This window comes from Gavialis gangeticus, unplaced genomic scaffold (genome assembly GCF_001723915.1).
Source record: "Gavialis gangeticus isolate Ggan-Ray unplaced genomic scaffold, GavGan_comp1, whole genome shotgun sequence".
In the NCBI taxonomy this organism is placed as follows: Eukaryota; Metazoa; Chordata; order Crocodylia; family Gavialidae; genus Gavialis; species Gavialis gangeticus.
In genome coordinates this window covers 13,012,317-13,019,169 of record NW_017728995.1, presented here as the reverse complement: position 1 = coordinate 13,019,169, position 6,853 = coordinate 13,012,317, and positions in this window count along the sequence as shown.

Genomic DNA, 6,853 nt, shown 5'->3' with positions numbered 1-6,853 from the left:
GGCGGGGAGGGTGGGGGGTGCTTACCACTTACAGAGTAGGGACCCATAACTTTTAAAATAAGGTTTTGGAGTTTGACTAGTCAAAATATTTTCTTTCTAGCTGGGGCTGTTATTGACTAATACATCATAAGAATGCGATTCCTCTAATGATGTATCAGTACAATACATCATCAGTACAATACACTACTATCCTGATGATGTATTACCCAATAACATGGTAGCAGCTGGCAGGAACATCTAGTGAATCTGATGATGTAAGTTTTATTGTGTTTGCTTAATTTACTCAGTTAAATATAAGGAGGAATGAATGTTACCAGTTAGGTTGTGAAAATGTATTGATATACCAGAAATAAATTGTATTTTCTTAATGGAAATTGGCAACATGCTAGTATCTTAATTTAGAAGAGTATGGTTTATTTGACAGCCCTCCAATAGTTTCTAGAAATCTGTATATTGTGCTTTCAGCTGGTACTCTTGTACATTTAAAATTACTTTTGAATACCTTGCATCCTAAACATAGCAACAAGTATCAATCATCCCTGTGCTGTCCTGATATCTGCAGCCATTGATCTGATTACCTAGCTGTGTTTAGATGCTTTCTACTCTTGTCTGGGAGCAGTTTTGTTACTTTTATCCTACAGTTTTACCTTACTTAGATTAGGATCCCTGAGCTGCAGCTCCCCTATTTACCAACTAGCATAACATGAGAGGCCTAACTGTGTTTGTCATATATAATCCCTTTATTCAGCTTCTGTAATAAAGTACTGGAAGAAAAAGAACAGAAATGTTCTGCTTCAAATAAAAGCATTATTTGTTCATCCAAATGTACATAGCACACAGGGTGAAAACATCCTTTACATTAGTTCAGGTGCTTACTCGCTCATGTTCACTCTCCTTCCTTCACTGGAAACGACTCCACCTCACAACGGGCAGCTGCTGCTATCCTATTCAAACCTCCTTAGTTCTCTAGATCTTTTTAATGGCAAGGTCTTTATCTCCTTTGATCCTAGTCTCAGTCCTGGAAAAAGTACATTACATTTTGTTAGTCTGGTTGGAGCCAAGCAGGAGCCTTCTCTAACAGTCTAACCTATTTTCCTTTAGGAAGTCACATTGGAGTCTATAGGTCTCTCCTCTCCCCTTTCCTGTTGGTTACTCCTTAATGGCCTTCTCTAACTGTATTCAGTCAGGGAGGACAATATCAAAAAGGGAAATTAAGCCTGAAATAATATTTATATCAAACAATTCACTTAATTCTGTAATTCTCCACATAATGAATACTTGTATAAAAGTCCTTCTCTTTCTCCTGTAGTTAGAAATGTTAAGATCATTTGAATGAGTGGGCAGCACAAAACTAAGGGCCTCGTTCCAGATACCACACTTCATTTTGAAGGTGAAATGATGGCATTTTAGCAGGGGCACATTGATAGATTTTATAACATTTAGATTACATTGCATTTCCGAGAGAGAGAAAATTGGTATCCAAGAATACGCAGATGAAGTGAAGGGAGTTAAGGGTCAGTAGGATGAGAAGAGTCTAGAGAAAAGTTGTGGAAAATTGCAGGTAGCCAGAGTTAGACAAAGAGAGCTGGGCAAGGAAGATACTGGCTAGAAGAGGAGCAAAGTGGACCCCTGAGAAGCAAATATACTAAGCAAATGTATACAAGTATGTGAGTCATAATTTGGCATCAGAGATTGAAACGGTGTTGCAAAGGAAGTACTTATGGAGTGGGACTTTAAACTTAAAAATGAAATTATGGTAGAAAATGTGGGCCCAAGAAGGAGAGTGAAACCTGCCACACAGAAATGGAAGGAATGAAAAGTGATAAAAAAGTGATCAGAGGCAGGTGAAGATATAGACCAGGCAGAGGAAAAGAGCAGAGATGGTAGGTAGATTTGGGATAAACATGCTTAAGGTGCATTGATTTGTAGATTTTGTAGGACTCTTGATAGAGGCACTTAGTAGATCAAGGAAGAAATGAAATAAAGGGTAAACAGTATTATAATAGTTACCTTTCTAAATAAATCATTCTGATGTGATCCATTACTGACAACTTCTGGTAACTTACATAGAAAAAAAAATGTAATGTTTAACAATAGTGCCATGGTTGAATAAATGAAAAAGTATTTTCCAGACATAGATGAAATTGGTAGGCAGTTTAATGTAACAGACCAGCTGAGCTCCTAAAATGTTTTTATAACAGAGAAAGAAAATAAGTAGTAAGAGCATGAAGTGTAACATCCTTTGTCTACATATGCCTTTTTGACTTCTGAGTTTTCATTTTGTTTATTGCTATGGAAATTACTCTGCGCCAAATTTTATTGCTATGGTATGGTATACATGAATCAGAAGTGTAAGGTTATTGCAAACTGTCAAATGCAGCACAGACCTGGAGTTCACTCCAACAGCAATCTAATCTTTCTGTTTAGAAAACCAAAATATGACATCAAATAGGTAAATCCAATGGCATGGAAAGGTTAACTGGGTTTCTCAATTGAAAGACAGTAATTTAAAGTGTTCAGGAGCTGGAAATTGATCAGACCAGAAAAAAATAAATCAAGAAAAAAAAAAGAGATTATTTACATATGGTTACACATAGGAATACAAAACAAAAACAAACAAACAAAAAAACCACAACCTAAGGGGAAAATTCAGACTGTAGCTACATTGCACTTCAGTGCTGTGTGTTTGAATCAGTTTAGCTCGCTCAGGTATTTAAAAAAGTCTAGTCATGATAGTAGAGAGTACTAACAGCAGAGTAAATTGGCACATATACAATGTTAACCATAGACATATCTATCTTAAGATGTAGTCTGTTATATTGCTGAAGTGAATTATTTGTAAGTGCTCAATAAATCTTTTATTTGCAAGTCCTACAGTACAGGAGCATTATTATTGTATAATATAATTACGTTATCATGCAATACATGTTACTAAGATTTTGCCATATGTGGTCAACTCCGTGAGGGATATTTGGACACTTAGGTGGCAGACTATCGCTTGAAAATGTTTCAGTTTTATTGGAAAAGACCAACCAAAAGAAAGAGATTAGAGGTATTTCTCCTATTTAAAATATGTGGAACATGGAAAGATTGCAACTCATTGAAGGTCACTCAAGAAGTCTGGGGGAAATAGGACCTGTGACTAGATCTTAAGTTCCAATACTCTGTCTTTACCAAAAGACAAACCTTCCTCTTAATGAGTATTTTCCCTATTTTTGATTACTGATTAACATAAGATGCACCTGAACAGTCTTAACTCTAAGTTCACTAGATGGGTATATGTGCAATCAAAGTTATTGTGTTGTCAGCTGTGAAAGAAATTGGGACAGCTCACCATGAACTAATATTGTAGATGGTAAGAAAATTTAAAATGTGTTATTTCACTCTATAGGAAAATTTGCTCCTTCACTAAAGACATCCAGCACTTAGTCTGTTAGTAATATTTCTAGTCAGTTATGACTCTAGTTCTGAGAATTACATGACTTTGACATACACGACTAGAAGAATTGCTCCTACATAAGACAGAAGCATACATAAAGCATCCAAGTTAACTAACGCATCACTGTCATCCTCATAATATTCCTCAGGAACCCTGATTGCTATGCATTTAGGAAAGGTTCAAGGTTTGCTTATCTATAATTAATGCTGTCCTTTAGATGCTATAAGAGATAGGTCAGACCCTTTCTCCTCTCAGAAATCTGTTTCTAGCACAGGATACCCAAAAGAGAAAAGAACTTGGAGCATTGACTTTCTATACCAGCACATTTGTGGCAGCCATACTTTTCCATGGTTAAGGTATATTCTAAAAGTTTATTTTCATTCTACCATAAAAATAAAAGTATGAAAAGTCAAGGTTCTGGGTGGGATGGTACACTCAAAAAGGGTAATTGTTAAACTTCTAGAAACTTCCTCATTAGGATAAGGTCAGGCTTTATTGTTCATGTCCATTGAGCAGGGTGGAATTGCTCATGTGAAATATTTAAACATGTTTGATTGAAAAATAGAAACTGCATTAAGGCATGAATATTTAAGCATAGTATCTTTGCTCAGTTACATTACGTGTGTATTGTATTAGGCTGCTGACAAACATTAAAAAAAAAAGTGCTTTGCTGAAAGAAATGGTGCTTTAGTTTGACCTGGCTCTGCAGCGTCTGTATAGATTGGCTACTTCAACAGGGCTTTTTGGTGCTACTATCTAAATCTGATTCATTCAGCTATTAGACGAAAGCACCACAAAAGTCCCACTAAAGCACCTGAGCTATACAGTCATTGGATGAGCTGGGCCCAACTGACACAGTGCCTCTTCTGGGCATGTGCTGGGCTTGGTGTTGGGACACATGAAGTTTAAAGTAAAACACTGTTTTTGATGTGGGGGTGCGGGAGTATGCTCGTAAGCATCATCCATGCACAGTCCAGACTCATACATTGCATTTGAATTGTTTAAATTAGTATACAGATAATTTCAATAAGTTCAGGTATGTAACTGCAGCATTAGCCAGATAAGAAGTCCACTTATCATTATGCCCATACCCAGCACCCTTTTTCTATGTCGCATCATGCACTAAGCCTTGCCAAATTACAATACTGTGCTCTCCAAATCTTCTAATCCCTGCCTCAGTGCCTGGTTTTCTCCTAATGTTGGGGTCTATTTGTAAGCACATTGAAGTTCAGATTAGGTTTTATTTTATTTATATACATATATATTTCTTTTTCTGTAAAATAGCTAGCTCTTTGGCACTTTTAGCTGCTCACTGGAATAATCTATGACACTTTGTAGACTGGAGCTTGGAAATGGAATTGGATGAATACAAGAAAAGTAAAAGGACTGAATCAGGGGAAGAATGGTGGCACAGAAGAACTGTGAAGGGTGTGATTTATGATGGGGAAGTCTACCATATTTCTAGGTACAGTAATTCTAACAGCACAGTCTCAAAATTCATGCATTTGACATTTTCATCTCTGATAGTCCTACCCTTCCTGACCTAAACACTCAGGCTAATTCTACTACTGCTTCCTTCTTCATTCCCTTTCTCTTCCACATTCCTAAACCCAGCTCTAACAAAGAGCTCAGTCATAGGATTGGTTTAGGGAAGATTATGGCTGTGTGTGTGGATGAAAGGATAGGCATGTGTGCACACTTTGAAGTGGGCTAAATGGTTTTTTACTGCTTTAATGGTGACAGTGTTTGCGTACGTCAGCAGTGTATTGCACATTAATTACAGCCGCTGTAGCAAATTCAGTGGTGTAATGCGCCTTAAATGACTTGGGGCACAGTAAACTAAAACTCCTCCAAGGAGTTTTAGTTTGCTGTCCTACCAGCTGTGGAGCAAAGCACCGGGCTCCATGCAGCTCATGGGCTTTGCAGGAAGCCCTGTAGGAAGCCTGGCAGTAGCCCAGGAAGGCAGGCTCCATCTAGGAAAAGTGGCGAGCCTGATCTTTTTGTAGTTTATCTCAGAGCCTGCCTGCCTGAGCTGCACAGGGGCCCAGTGCTTCCCTCCATGCCTGCGGTGCCCCCTGGGACCACCCAACCCAGGTGCCTGCAGGCAGGTGCCACCCTGGGGGGGGGCACCACTGCCTTGGAGAGAAGCACCAGTCCCCCCTACAGCCCAGGGACTGCTCCACCCACTGGCAGCTTGCTGTCCCTCCTCCCCGCTGCCAGAGACGCAGGTAAGTTGGGTATGTATACGACACAGGAGCTTAATTGGCCCTAAATTGAAGAGGTGTTTTTAAAAACCCACCACTTCAATTTAGGGCCCCCATTTCATCTACACATGCCCTATTGCAGGGAAAAAGGATAATGGAACCAGAGGAGGCAGCAGAGCACTCAGGAACTAGTCTGGACAATAGGGCCAGACACTGAATTTTCATGCAGTAGCCACTTTTGCTGAAGAAAATCATGTGGAACTAGTCAAATGTGACATATCATACATAGAGTTAGAAAAACACTTCAGATGGCAAGAGGAATAGGTACTGGTGTTCAGCTAGTAACTCAGTCTGGTAGAGTGGCCGAGAGAAACAGAAGACTAAACGTGGTATTTTGTTCTTCAATATGTTTATTAAAGCATTTGTACTTACAGCTCTAATTGACCGCTACATCACTTACTGTTAATGAAACACAGGTGTACAACTAAGCTTGATGAAACTGGCAAGATACCAAAAACCAAAACCAGTGTTGCTCTAAGACTCCATGGATTATCTATTTGGGGTACAAATTTCTGTCCACATAAACATTATTTCCAGATGAGCAATCATCTGAAGACTTATCTAACTCCTGAAATCTCCAACCATTTTCCTTCCTCAATTACCATATTGCTTTTGCTTTATTTTTCCCCCCTTGCATGCATTTGGACTAGGGACAGAAATGATGTAGAAACCGGTATAAGTGATCAGTTCAAATCAGTAGCACAACAGAAGCTAAGTGCACATAAACTGCTTTCAAAATGGATGAAACTGGTTTAAGGTAAATTTGGATGGATGTAGTATCAGACAGAACTGATTTAGGTTAAATCAGTTAATTAAATTTCTGTCCCAGATTCAAGTTAACTTACAGTCCCCCAGCATCCCACGATGCTTTGCACCTCCCCCACACCCTCAGAGAGTGGGTGGGCTAGCCTTGGGTGAAGCTGTCTGCTCCTACCAAGCAGAGAGGTGTGCTCTGGCATTCCTCCAGCTTCTGGCCTGGGCCACTTCCAGCATGTGGCTGCATTTTCATAATCAAAAAAGAATGTCTGGTCACTTGCTTATCAGTTCAATCTATGCAGCTTAGGCTAACCTGCAAAGATTGAATCAATTCAGCCTCAGGCTTTTTGACTACTTGTACTTAGCCTTGGTATAAAGATCTAACTTTTTTTTT